Here is a 14,219-nt window from a genome sequence, read left to right as displayed (position 1 = left end):
ATATACCTGAATATTAAGATGAAAGCAATTTTCCATTAACTGCCAGTGGCCTCATTTGTTACACTCAGCCCTAGAGGGCCTTGAACCTCTGACTAGTCTTACACGGTCTGCAACACTGTGTAACAGATTTGCCTAATGCATTACATAATTTAATTTCTTGACTGCTGCTTCCATAAGTGTTGATAGTTGGTCCAAGAAGAATGAAGTCCTTGACAACTTCAATCTTATTTAAGAGGCAGTATTTATTTTATGCATAGTAATATCACACATTTATTTTAATAGCCATATTGTTTATAATCGCTCAATGTTCAATGATGTATGGGTTTCATATTTTATTACTACCTTTAAAATTCCTAATGATACATTTACATAAATTTCCATCCAGGCAAGAAATGTGGATTTGCAAGTATTTGCAGAATGATTAGTTCAGTAGATATTAATGGTTATGAGCAGTGGATGTGATGTGTAAAATAATCTAAATCCACCAATTTAGAGTTTACATACAACCATGTAATCTATAATACAGTACCCATATCTTAGTCTTTCTGTTCAACTTACCAATTCATTTTAGTAACTTGGTGCCGCCTGTGTGTCACAAACCATTGGTTCCATCCTTAAGACATTGAAATACCTGGAACTGATGATCCAGACATGTCGCCTACAGAATGCTTAACTCAATTTAATCATGATGCATTGAAAAGTGATTATGTAATTTAGTGATTATGGAAATGAAGCTATCTTTGTGATGAGACAGGTGATGGATGATTTGGGGTGACAGATTTATTATATTAGCATGTATTTGATAATGCCTACAGACAGGCAAGAAGTCTCAACATGATATCCATCAGTTTTCTTTGTTCCAACACTGAAACTTGTAATATCCTTCTGCAGTTGGATGGAAAGAAATTCAAATACATCTATCAAATTAGACATGATCTGTGTTGTGTTCTCACTATGGGAATCAGGTTGTATATATATATTTTTAATTATTAATTGTGGGAGAGAATCTTCCAATCCAAAATTTCATTTATTCATTAATTATAGGAGAGAATATTACATCTAACATTTCACTTATTTATAGTTTTCCTCCACAACTTCATTGTAAATTATAATCATCAAGTTGATTCCAATGTATAGCAAAGCTAAAAGTTAGAGCAGTTTTGCTCCTTAGGATTTCCAAAGCAGTATATCTTTAAATCTGTAATTGTTTACAGAAGCAAACTGCCTCATCTTTCTCCCACAAGTGCCTGGTAGGCTCAAACTGCTGACTTTTGGGTTAGCTGTTGAACAATTAACCACTAAACCAGCTGAAGCCCTTGATATCATATGTCATGCCTCTTTGGTGGTTTGCTTTCCCTCAAGCGCAACATGGACTGTGTTAGAGAACATATTTTCTCTTTGCTCAATCTAAAATCTGATTCTCCACTGAGATGTACTCATGCCTGCTAAGTAGAGACAATATTTAATTGTGTGAGCTACAATTTTCATCTTCCAAGGTCATACTTAGAATAGAAACACTAATTAATAGTACTTATAAGATTTTTTTTAATCTTCTAAGTACTTTATCAATGATTAACTTGATATTCTTAAGAACCATGGGGACCCTAACTTTTGTAGGATAAAGGAAAGGCTACACAAGACTCATTGAGAAGGGAATAAGATAACATATTTTTGAAATGGAGTCCCGGTGTGGCGCTGTGGGTTAATGCTCTGGACTGAAAAGTTATTTGAACCATAGAGTCGGCTGTTCAACTCACCAGTCACTCCTCGGAACACTCTACAGGGTCCCTATAAGTCAGAATAGACTCTACGACACTTAACAATAAGAACAAAAGCATTTTAAATATTCATCTGCCTATGGTATGGAAAATTAACCCCATATATAACCCAACATATCGTTAGCATGAAGTTGTTGATTTAGACAATAAATATTATGCCCTAGCTCCTTTTCCTAAATTGTTGTTGTTTCGTGCCATCGAGTCAGTACTGACCCATAGCGACCTTAAGTACAGCAGAACGAAACACTGCCTGATCCTGGGCCAACCTCACTATTGTTGCCATGCTTGAGTCCATCGATGCTGCCACTTGCCAATCCATCTCGTTGGGGGTTTTCCTCTTTTTCTCTGACCCTCCACCTTACCAAACATGATATCCTTCTCCAGTGACTGGTCCCTCCTGACAATATGTCCAAAGTATGAGAGACAAAGTTTGGCCATCTTGGCCTCTAAGGAGCACTCTGGCTGCACTTCTTCCAAAATGAATCTATTGGTTCTTTTGACAGCCCATGGAACTTTCAATATTCTTCTCCAGCACCATAACTCAAAAGCATCAATTCTTCTACGATCTTTCTTATTCACTGTCCAGCTTTCACATCCATATGAGGCTATTGAAAACACCATAACCTGGGTCAGGCGCACCTTAGTCCTCAAGCTGACATCTCTGCTCTTCAACTTTTTCAAAAGGTCTTGTGCAGCAGATTTGCCCAATGCAATACGTCATTTGATTTCTTGACTACTGCTTCCATGAGTGTTGATAGTTGATCCAAGAAGAATGAAGTCCTTGACAAGTTCAATCTTTTCTCCATTGATAAGAATGTTGCTTATTGGTCCAGTGGTGAGGATTTTTGTTTTCTCTACATTGAGATGTAATCCATACCGAAGGCTGTGCTCTTTGATCTTCATCAGTAAATGTTTAAGTCCTCTTCACTTTCAACAAGCAAGATTGTATCATCTGCTTATCGCAGGTTGTTAATGAGTCTTCCTCCAATTCTGATGCCATGTTTTTCTTCATAGAACCCAGCTTCTTGGATGATTTGCTCAGCATATAGGTAGAATAAGTATGGTGAAAGAATACAACCTTGTCAAAAACCTTTCCTAAATTGAAGTGTAAGAAATTAAACTTCTATGACATGTGGAATTTAGTTCTTTCTGGTGATTCATTGAAGGAGAACCATAAATGGACTATAAATCTACTTACATCATTGTACAAGTGCTTAATTAGTTTTGAAATATGTATTGTATTTCAAGTTTGTTTATCCCAGATTTAATTTGTGCAGTATAGAGACAGATATGATATTTTCAAGTACTGTTGTTGTATTGTGAAGTACTTTTGAGTCAATTCTGAATCATAGTGACCAGTAGAGGGTTTTTAAGGAGTGTTTGGTGAGCTTTAACCACCGACATTGCGGTTCCATATTATTAATATATTTTTGCCAATGATTGCTTTGAGCACTGACACCATTATGGTGCATTTGCTATGATATAAATTTCCCCTTTGTTGTTGTTGTTAAGTCCAATCAAGTTGATTCTGATTCATGATGACCCCTTTATAGGCTTCCAAGAAGTGGCATGTGTGTTTGAACAGTCAAACTTGAGATCACCAGTCCAGTGCTTATCCTTCCACTCCATATCAGGACTCTCCTTATTCTGCTGTAATTTGGAACAACCTGCCTCTATTCTGTACATCCAATTTCACATTGAAATATACATTTGTAGGCAGGAGAATGACTCGGTGTGGCAGGACACCCTATTAATGTCATCCCTACACACATTTTTAAATCATGCTCTGCTTTTTGTAAACAAACACATTATTACCCATTTTTTAAATCTTTCAAGTGATATGAAAGAATTCCTATTAGAGTACAGATTTGAAAGATACTCTGTTTTTTCAATGTTGATGAAGTCACTTATTCATAAATGACCAGAAACGACTCATTTGAGTATTTTGTATAAGCTGCACTTGATATGTGATGATATTAGAATCATGTCACTCTATTTAATCAATGGAAGAAGAGCTGTCTAACATTCTCAAGGCAAAGGACATTCTTCTCTGAGGATTTAGCTACATAAGTCATTCAAAAAGGCATCATTTCTTTGAAAAAGTAAGGTAATTGTGTTCATGGAGGAGTCCAGTTGAATTAATTATATGCTACAGATTGAATCATGAACAACCTTATGTCAGTCCTTCCCTTTCTCCCTCTCCTCTTTTTGGCCTTCCTCTCCTCTTCCTCCTCACTTGGAACCTCCTCTGTCTCCTCCTCCTTCTCCTTTCTCCCTAAGCCTGTGAGAGTCAAGCTCAAGTTGCACCATGTGAAGTTATTATGCAGATACAAATGCATTTCCCTGTGTAGATGACATTTAAAGAACTTCATAGATTTCATCTGCTTTTGTGAATGTCACCTATTTTATCTAATTGGAGAAATATTCTATGCATCTTCCTGAAGCTGTGCCTGCATGATAAAGGAAAAAAAGTTGTAGCAAATTTAGCAAATAACTACTAGTGGAAATATGGGCAGTTTTCCTTTTGGAGTAGTTATTTAAAGTTGTCAAGGTTTCATTTAAGATAGAATCTACCAACTTGTCAAATGCTCACTTCCCTTTATATACACGACATGGAAAGAACAACTTTCAATGATGTCTGACCTCCTATAATCAAGGATTATAATTAGTTGACACTTTAATTTTTCAAAATCAGCAATCTTTGTTCAACTACTATTTCTGCCAAGGATCTATTTAACAAAATGGCTAGTTTACCACTAGTACTTGTTACCATTTGTCTTGCTATTGTTGCTAAGTGTCATAAGAGTTCATACCAACTCATAGCAACCCTATGCGCAACAGAACAAAACACTGCCCAGTCCTGAGACAACCTCACAATTGTTGCCACATTTGAGTCCACTGATGTTGCCACTTTGCCAAACCTACTCGATGGGGATCTTTCTCTTTTTCTCTGACCTTTCCACCTTACCAAACATGATATGCCTCTTCAATGACTGGTCTCTCCTGACAATATACTGAAGTATGAGAGATGAAGTTTGGCCATCCTGCCTCCAAGAAGCACTCTAGTTGCACTTCTTCCAACACAGATCTGTTTCTTCTTTTGGCAGCCCACTGTACTTTCAATATTTTCCTCCACCACTATAACTCAGATGCATTAATTCTTCTACAATCTTTCTTAGTCACTTCCACATGCATATATGGTTACTGAAAATATCATGGCTTGGGTCAGACATACCTTAAGTCCCTAAGTTGACATGTTTGCTCTTCAACACTTTAAAAAGGTCTTGTGCAATGGATTTGCTTAATGCAATACATCATTTGATTTCTGGACTGCTGATTCCATGAGTGTTGATGTTTGATCTAGGAAAAATGAAATCCTTGACAACTTCCAACTTTATTCCATTGATAAGAATTGATTTTGCCCAGTTTAGGACTTAGTGCTTTAATAAGGGGACAGCTACCTGTCTATAATGAGTTCACTAACATGAATAGCTTCCCACGATCACTGTTAACATTTCTTTAATACAGTTTAGAATCCTCTCCATGGGATCATCTGGGCAAAGATTCAAAGATAAATGATCTACTGTTTTCTGGACAAAGTTAATTCTAGTGATGGTACAGGTTCAATAAATCATTGACATAAACCTAAGCAGATGTGCTTCAACATTTCCAAAGTGATCAAGAAATGGTGGACAAAAAAGATGTTCTACTTCCCACCATCCTGGAGCTTTTAGGACATTCCAGCATAATTCCTTGACCTTTTCATTGGGAATAATTGCAGTATATCTGTGGTAGGTTATGCAATGATCCCCAAAGATTTCCACATGTGAATCCCTGGAACCTATGAAGGTTCTGTTGTGTCACTGTAAGATAAGCACTCAACGATAACGTTGGTTTGAACCACCAGGTCAGTGGTTCAAAATCACCAGTGGCTCCTCAGAAATCCTATACAGTGTTGCTATGAGTTGGAACCAACTTGACGACACTTAACAAGAACAACAATCTTTGGAACCTATGAAGGTTCACTTGGTTAACAAACGGGAGTTCATAGATATGACCTAGTTAAGGGTGATGAGGAAAGATTTCCCTGAACTATGAATTCCTATTGGTGATCAGAAGTGCCCTTATAAGAGTATGGTAGAGAGAGACCGGGCTACGGTAGAGGAGGAAGCACTGTTACATGGGAAGAAGAGATGTGAGTGATCTGTCCATCAGGTAAAACATGCTAGCAGCCTCTAGAATTGAAGAAGAAAGGAAACTGGTTCTCCTTTAGAGCTTTCAGAAGGAAGTAGACTTGTTGATACCTTGAGTTGATACCCAACTCATAGTAATCTTCCAGGACAGAGTAAGAATACTCCTCAGGGTTTGTGAGGCTGTACATTTTTACGGGAGCAGATAGTCTCATCTTTCTCCTTGAGACCTGCTGGTGGGTTCTGAGCTCTGAGGAAGCTGTGGGTTAAGCACTGGGTTGAACTCCAATTTGGAGCAGCATCCTCAGAGCTCTGTCATTGGGGATAGCTTAGGGGAACTGATTTCAGATATCTAGCCACCAGGATGAGAGCAGAATAAATTCTGTTGCTTTAACCAAGTTTGTGGAAATTTGTTACAGTAGCCGTAGGACGTGAATACAACATCCTTTGAGACCTCATCTCTCCTAAGAGTTCATGTAAACTCGCCTAAACCAATGCACTTATGAAACACTTGTCCATAATATAAATATGTATATATTTATTTTACATTATGAATTACTTTTTGTTTTAGTGCTTCTTTGTTTACTGTACTTAAATCTTTTAAAATTTGTATTTACTTTATTCTAATTTTCACAAAGGAACCCTCGTCATTTCTTGGCTTAGCCACCTGCAATACAAACCACTTTGCTGGCTACTCAGCATCATTCATGTTGTAAGTGATTCTGTACAGTAAAAATAATTTTAATAATGTATTTACAGCTAAGACATTTGGCTCCATAACAATAAAACCTCTTTTGCTTTCCAGACATACTCTCTAAAAATTCAGAGGAAAGCTCTTTTCATTTTAAAATCTGCCTGACATTTCACGATCCATATTCAGTTGGATAAATTTTAGTAATTTTCATAAAAGCTGCAGGCCTTGCAAACCCCAAGGGACTCTAGGTAGCAGGTTGTACAGGAAACATCCAACACATTTGTAAGAAAAAGCTAGTATTTTAACACTTTATTTCTCAGATGCTTAGGCTCAAAATATACCTACATCAAAAAAGTATATCCATAAAACAATTTTATAATTATACACAGCATTGGAACACATATGTATCAACATAAATGTATACTTCACCATCATAAATATTACTTACTAGCCATATACAAAGGATCAGAGAAGTCAGATTTTAGTTCTAGTTGAATCAAGTTACCTTATTCTTAGCTCCACAGTTTATTTTTTTCCCCAACAAATAGGGAGATGGGCCTCGAATGCATCTCTTGGTTGTAAAGATTTTTTACATGTCGTTGTTGATTTGTGGTCAGATGTACAAGATGATTCTCTAAGTGACTGTTACTTCCAAACCCTAGTGCCAGTCATGTAAAAAATGTCAACATCAAACCAATGGCCATTGAGTTGATTCTGACAAATAATGATCTTGTAGGACAGAGTAAAAGTGCTTCAGAGAATTCTCCTCATCACCTCTCTATCAGTTTGTCATACTAAGGTGGCGTGTGGGTTACTGTGATGCTGGGAGCAATGCCATTAATATTCTAAATTCCAACAGAGAGAACCATAATGGACAGGTTTCAATGGAGTTTCCAGAGTAAGACAGACTAGGAAAAAGGGGAGGCAGACTACTTCTGAAAATTAAGCCACTGAGAACTTTATGAAAAGCAGAAGAACACTGTCAATATAATGCTGGAAGATGAGCACCGCAGTTTTGAAGTCACTCAAGATGTGATTGGGGAAGAGCTGCCTCCTCAAAGTAGCGTTGATTATGATGCAACTGGAGTAAAACTTTTACAACTTTCATTTGTTGAGGGGTTGCAATTCAAAATAAGGAGAAACAGCTGCTAGCTGCAAGCATGTATCAATACTTGGAAAATGGAATGCACAAAGTCTTCCTGATAGGATGGACAAATTCCTGGAGAAGGATGTTATTCCTGGTAAAGCGGAGGGTCCACCCTAATGAGATGGTTTGACACAGTGACAGCAGCAATGGGCTCAAGTATAACAATTGTGAGGTTGACTCAGTAATGGGCAGTTTTTTCCCTTCTGTTGTGCATAGGGTTGCTATGAGTGGGAACCAATTCAATGGCACCTAACAACAGCAACAACATTTTCAGGATCATATTTTCACTCTCATGGACTTGTGTAAATTTTCTTTAGCTTCAGTGTGAATTTGCATATGAAGAATGAATTATCTCTTCCATCGTCTACCTTGGCCTTGTTTTGGATCATGATATTGAGTTTCTCCACAATCTCTTCTCATAGATGTAGTCAATTTTATTATTGCATATTATTACATCTGGTAAGATGCATACGTGTGGTCACCTTTAATGTTGCTGAAAAAAAAGTATTTGCAATGAAGATATCTTGCAAAATTCTATTATTCTATCCGTATCATCATTTCTATCGCCAATACCATATTTTCCAGTTAGTGATCCTTTCTCTTTGTTTCCAACTTTCTTATTCCAATCACCAGTAATTATCAATGCACCTTAATGCAATTAGATCAATTTCAGACTAAAAAGTTGGTAGAATTCTCCAATTTCATCATCACTGGCATTAATGATGGTTGCGCAAATTTGAATAATAGTGGTAATAACTGGTCCTTCATATAGGCATATAGATATTGTTGTTTTTAAGTACCATTGCATTGGTTCTGACCCATAGTGACACTGTATAGGGTTTCTGAGGAGTAGCTGGTGAGCTTGAACCGTGGAATCAGTGGAATTTAACAACAACAGTAATAAGAGTTTCCATATTGCATCTCATCCTTCATTTAGAGATCATATGAAATTGAATCCTAGATTTTAATTGCTGCAACTCTTGTAGAATTTAACAAAAATTACATAATTTAATCCTAGATTGTAATTTCTACATCAATTTTATAGGATTTAACAAAATTATATAATTATTTAATTTTTCCACTTTTGTTTCATGCCAATCTGTCAAGTTGACTTTATCTTGGTCAAACTGAAATTACAATTTATAGAAAACATCTAGAAATAATCTGATGAAAGTATTCTTTTTTTTTAAATTTTTAAACTTGTGGAAAAGTATTTTATTTTCATGCTTAAATTGTTATTTAATTAAACATTGAATTCTATGTTCTAATTTATGTTGCTTTGGAATACGTAGATTAAGTTTATCCAATATGTATAATTGTGTGCATGTGCATTCGAGTATATACCAATTTCATGTATACCAAATAAATTAGTTCAATTCAGTGAGACAAGGGTGCTTTATTCAATGAATATTGTTAACACGGAAAACTCACCATTCAGAAAAGATAATTTGTATTTCTAACTTATACAACATTTAAAACTAAGTCCAATGAGCTGAAGATTTAAATGTAGCTTATAATATAAATCTTAAATGAAAAGTTGAATAAATATATTCTATCTATGGGATAACTAAAATGTCTTAATTATAAAAGCAAACAATCTATGAAATGTAAAATCTGTTGGTGATATCAATTTTAAAATGGAAACTGCTTATAGGGTAAAATACTCAATGAATAAAATAACCCACAAAACTTAAAGATAGATTGAGAGAAATATTTGTAGCACTTGCTGATAATAGTTTAAGGACTTGAATGTGCAAAGATCTTTTCCAATTTCAGTAACTGCTCCAAAGACAAATGAGCAACAGGTGGACAAAATATTTGAATAGACTGTTCATAGAAATGCAAATTCAAGTGGACAATAAATATTTGAAAAGATTCTCTGGTATTGCTGAAAATGAAAACTGAATTAACAATAATATATCACGTTTCACCCATCAGCTTAATAATTAAAGATAAATAGCAAACACAGCCAGTTGAGGGAAAGGGAATAGTGTACTGTCATACATTCAAAATGCACTGGCTTAGTGAAAATACTTAGGAGAACATATCCCATGCTTCCAACATTGGTTTTTACACATCAAAATGTGCTTTAGGACCAAAAAGGAAGTGGATATGAAACCATGTACCCCATGTTTACCACATTTCTGACAGTTTGTTGTACTGGGGTGCCTTGTGCTGGAACCTATGTCACGGGTATTTTAGATATCAGCAGGGTCACCCGGTGGACAGGTTTCAATTGAGTTTCTAGACTAAATGCCTCAGGCTGGAAGGGACTGAAAATATAACTGGGGAAGAGTAAAACTTTGGGGACCTCTATTTGTTGATGTGGCAAAACTCAAAAGAAGAAACAACTGTAAGCATATATACATTGATAATTTGAAAATGGAATGAGGTGAAATAGACTGGAATTAGCCATTTTGAATCCTACAATCATATGGTTCACTATGTCGGCAATGACAAATTGAAGAGAAATGGTCTCATATTAATTGCCAAAAATAACATCTGAAGACTTATCTTTCTGTGATAAGATAATATCCATATGTCTAAGAGGAAGACCTGGTAACATAGAGAACTATGAACTGGGTTGTAAAGTGAAAGATCAACTGTTCGAATCTATCAGCTGCTCAGCAGGAAAAAGATGAGGTTTTCTGCTCCAGTAAAGATTTGAAGCTCAGAACCCCTATACAGGGTCGCTATGAGTCAGAACCAACTCGATAGCACACAAACACTATCACCAAGAGGAAAAACTGTTCATATCACTATTATTCAAATTTATGCACCGATCACTGAAGTCAGTGATGATGAGATTGAAGAATTCTACTAACCTTTTCAGTCTGAAATTGATCAAACATGCAATCAAGATATGTTAATAATTACTGGTGATAGGAATGTTAACATTGGAAACAAAGAGGCAGGATTATTACTTTGAAATGGTGCTAAAGATTTCATGATAGAATTTTGCAAGATCAATGACTTATTCATGGCAGACACCTTTTTTTTTAAACAACATAAAAGGTGGCTATGCACATGGACCTCACCAGACAGACTACACAGCAACCAAACTGATTACATCTATGGGATGAGATGGTGGAGAATCTCAATGTTATCAGCAAAAAACAAGGTTACAAGCTAACTGAAGATCAGACCATTAATTGCTCATACATCAGTTCAAGTTGAAGCTGAAGAAAATTCAAACAACTCTTTGAAAGTCAAAATATGACTTTCAATATATTGGTGTGGTTGGCTTACAAGCTTACATGGGTGCTAGCAGTAAAATGACTGATGACAGGCACAGTGACTGGATGATCCATAACATGCCCTGTGGTAATCATAGTCTTTTGGTTCTAAGGAAGATAGTGACTTTAATATTAAACTAATTTAAGAGTGAGTGGTATGGAACTGTAGGATCAGCACTTGACTGGAACGACAAGATTGGCAGTTCAAATTCACCAGCTGGTCATTGGAAACCTAAGCAGGATCACTCTGAATGGGAATGGACTCAGCAGCACTTAACAGCAACAACAGTTTAAAATTTTAGAAAACAAGTGCACACAGATGACATTAATTTCCCAGAGTACATATCTCTGGGAGTTTTGAATGTTTCCATTTTGATCTGTTATTTATAGATCAGAAGAACTGGAGGAAAAGAAGCACACACAGAAGATACAGCTTCATCCTGTACAAGATGGTTGATGGGGATATTTACAGGCCAATCAAGCTGCATAGAACTGCTGTGCCTGGTACCAAGTGAAGCCACATAATTATAATTAATTTGAATGTTTTGTTTATAGATATTAAGAGCTTAATAAGAAACAACTATTTGCTTATTTCAGATTATAGTATACACTAGATGCCTGTTGTGTTTCACAATTCCGTCTTTAAAATTTCAGCAGTGAATACATGCTTATTTTCTTAAACAGACCTACAACTTAGTTATATATTTACATATGAAATGCAGCATTGTTCTGATATGCTAACATGTTCACTTTTTCCTTTTCAGCACAAGTTTCAGAATCCTTGGAATTATGGATAGTATTATCCTCTACTTTCAACCTGATTTGTTGTCATTGTTCAATGCTGTCTAGTCCATTCTGACTCACAGTAACCTAGTGTAGGGTTTCAGAGGAGTGACTGGTGATGTAAACTTCAGATGGAGCATGTGCAACATGAACTTATTATTATTATTATTATTTTAGTGAAGAATGTAAACATAACATGGTGTTGTTGTTGTTGTTGTGTGCTGTGGAGTTGGTTCTGACTCATAGCGACCCTGTATAGGGTTTCTGAGGTTGTAAATCTTTACAGGAATAGAAAGCCTCATCTTTCTCCAGAGAAACAGCTGATAGTTTTAACCTTCTGACCTTGAGGTTAGCAGCCTGACTCTTAACCTCTATTTGACCAGAGCTCTATAAACATAACAAAAGTTTGCCATATTTGATAACTTACCTTTCTGTTTCTTTGTAACATGATCTGTTTAGTAATTGGGAAAATGTCACTTAGCAGTTACCACAGATAGTATTTTCTGCCATGTATAAAGTTTACTTTTTATTGCAGAATTACTTTTTTATTTTTGCATTAATTTGTCTGGAATAATTTTGAATGTATTTGCAGCAGTTTTATAGTCTTAAGGGTAGGAAAAAAAAAAAAACTAACTGCAATTCTTATCAGTGTATTTCAAGATTCTAAAAAAAATATAAGGGCTTGGTTATTAAAGATTTACTGCCTCTGAAAAAAAAGCCTGAGTTTTAATTTTTAACATTTGCTGATGGTAGGTTCCTCTGTGTGTTTCAATTATCCATGCTGTGAATTTGGGTCTAATTGCAAAACCTGTGCACTATGAAAATACTATGTCTTGGAATAAGAGATTATAAATGAGAAAATCGATTGAATTCCCTAAAAGAGTGAAAATCATATTGAAGGTATGTTGCTGTTTCAGTAGACTTGGTATTACAATATTCATGTACAACTTGTGAGCAAGTTTCATTTTGATCAAACTGATTTTCATTTTGTAATAAAACTGAAGATTCATCCAGTAATTTTTTATGAATTTATTTTTTTGGGGGGGAAATCACCTAATAATAGTAACTTTTTATTTGCCGTATTAACCATCATTAGCAAGGTCAGTTTGAACCACAGTGGTTCAAACTCACCACCTGCTCCTCAAAGCGATATGCTGGGTCACTGTAAGCCAGAACTGAACCGAAGGCACTTCACAACAACAACAGCAACCATCATTAGGGTGCATTGGTTTCAAAGTTCACATTTCCTAAATTTAGGCTGTATTTCCAAAATCTTATTTCTAAACTCTGTTTTGCTAAAACTCTTTGCTTTGTCTTTTCACTACATAGAAATACACATTTAAAAATTCTAAGATATGCATCCATGGCAAATCCGTAATTCAGACAATGTTATTATGAGTTACTTATGTCTGGTAAGGTCCATAGTACTGATGGCATTGAGAACATCAGGCAAGAAGAAAGCACAAGGTCATTAAGACAACAAGAAAGAATGCAGAGACCAAAATGGATGTCAGAAGATACTTAAATTTGCTCTCAGCATACAGATGTTAAAACAAATGGAAGAAATGAGGAGGTAAAAGAGCTGATCAGAACATTTCAAAGGGCAGCTGGAGAAGACTAAGTTAAGTGTTATAAATAAATACACAAAAACATGGAGTTAGAAAATCAAAAGGGTCCTTCCTGTACCAACTTGACAACTCATGAGCCTATTGCTGTTGCCACTGTGCCAGTGCATCTCGCTGGGGGTCTTCCTGCTCTTCACTTACTCTCCACTTAACCAAGCAGGTCTTTCACCAGAGACAGGTCCCTTCTGATAATATGTCTAAAGTATGAGAGATGGACTTTCGCAATCCTGACTTTTAAGGTGCATTCTGAATGTACTTCTTCTCACACAGATTTGTTTGTTCTTCAAGCAGTCCATGGTACTTTTAATATTCTTTTCCAAAACCATAATTCAAATGAAACAATTCTTCTATCATCTTCTTTGTTCGTTAACTAACTTTCACATGCATATGAAGTTATTGCAAGAACCATGCTTGGTTCAGGCTCTTGAGCACTTTAAAGAGGGCTTGTGCAAAAGATATACCTTATGCAATAAGTCATTTGATTTCTTAATTGCTGCTTCCATGAATGTTGGTGATGTATCCAAGCAAAATGAAGTCTTTGACAACTGCTATTTTTTCTCCATTTATCTTGGTGTTAGTTATTGACCCAGTGGTGAAGGAAAAATTTTGTTGTCTTTACATTGAGGTGCAGTCCATATTGAAGATTGTGGTCTTTTACCTACTTGTAAACATTTTAAGTCCCTTCCTTTCATGTTCAACAGCAAAGTTGTATCATCTGCATATTGTATTACCACACATCTGTCTGTCACTTTGTCACACTGTGGTG

Source organism: Chrysochloris asiatica, unplaced genomic scaffold (assembly GCF_000296735.1).
Source record: "Chrysochloris asiatica unplaced genomic scaffold, ChrAsi1.0 scaffold00358, whole genome shotgun sequence".
Taxonomy (NCBI): Eukaryota; Metazoa; Chordata; class Mammalia; order Afrosoricida; family Chrysochloridae; genus Chrysochloris; species Chrysochloris asiatica.
The sequence above is the reverse complement of the archived record's forward strand: the minus strand, read 5'-3'. Positions refer to the sequence as shown.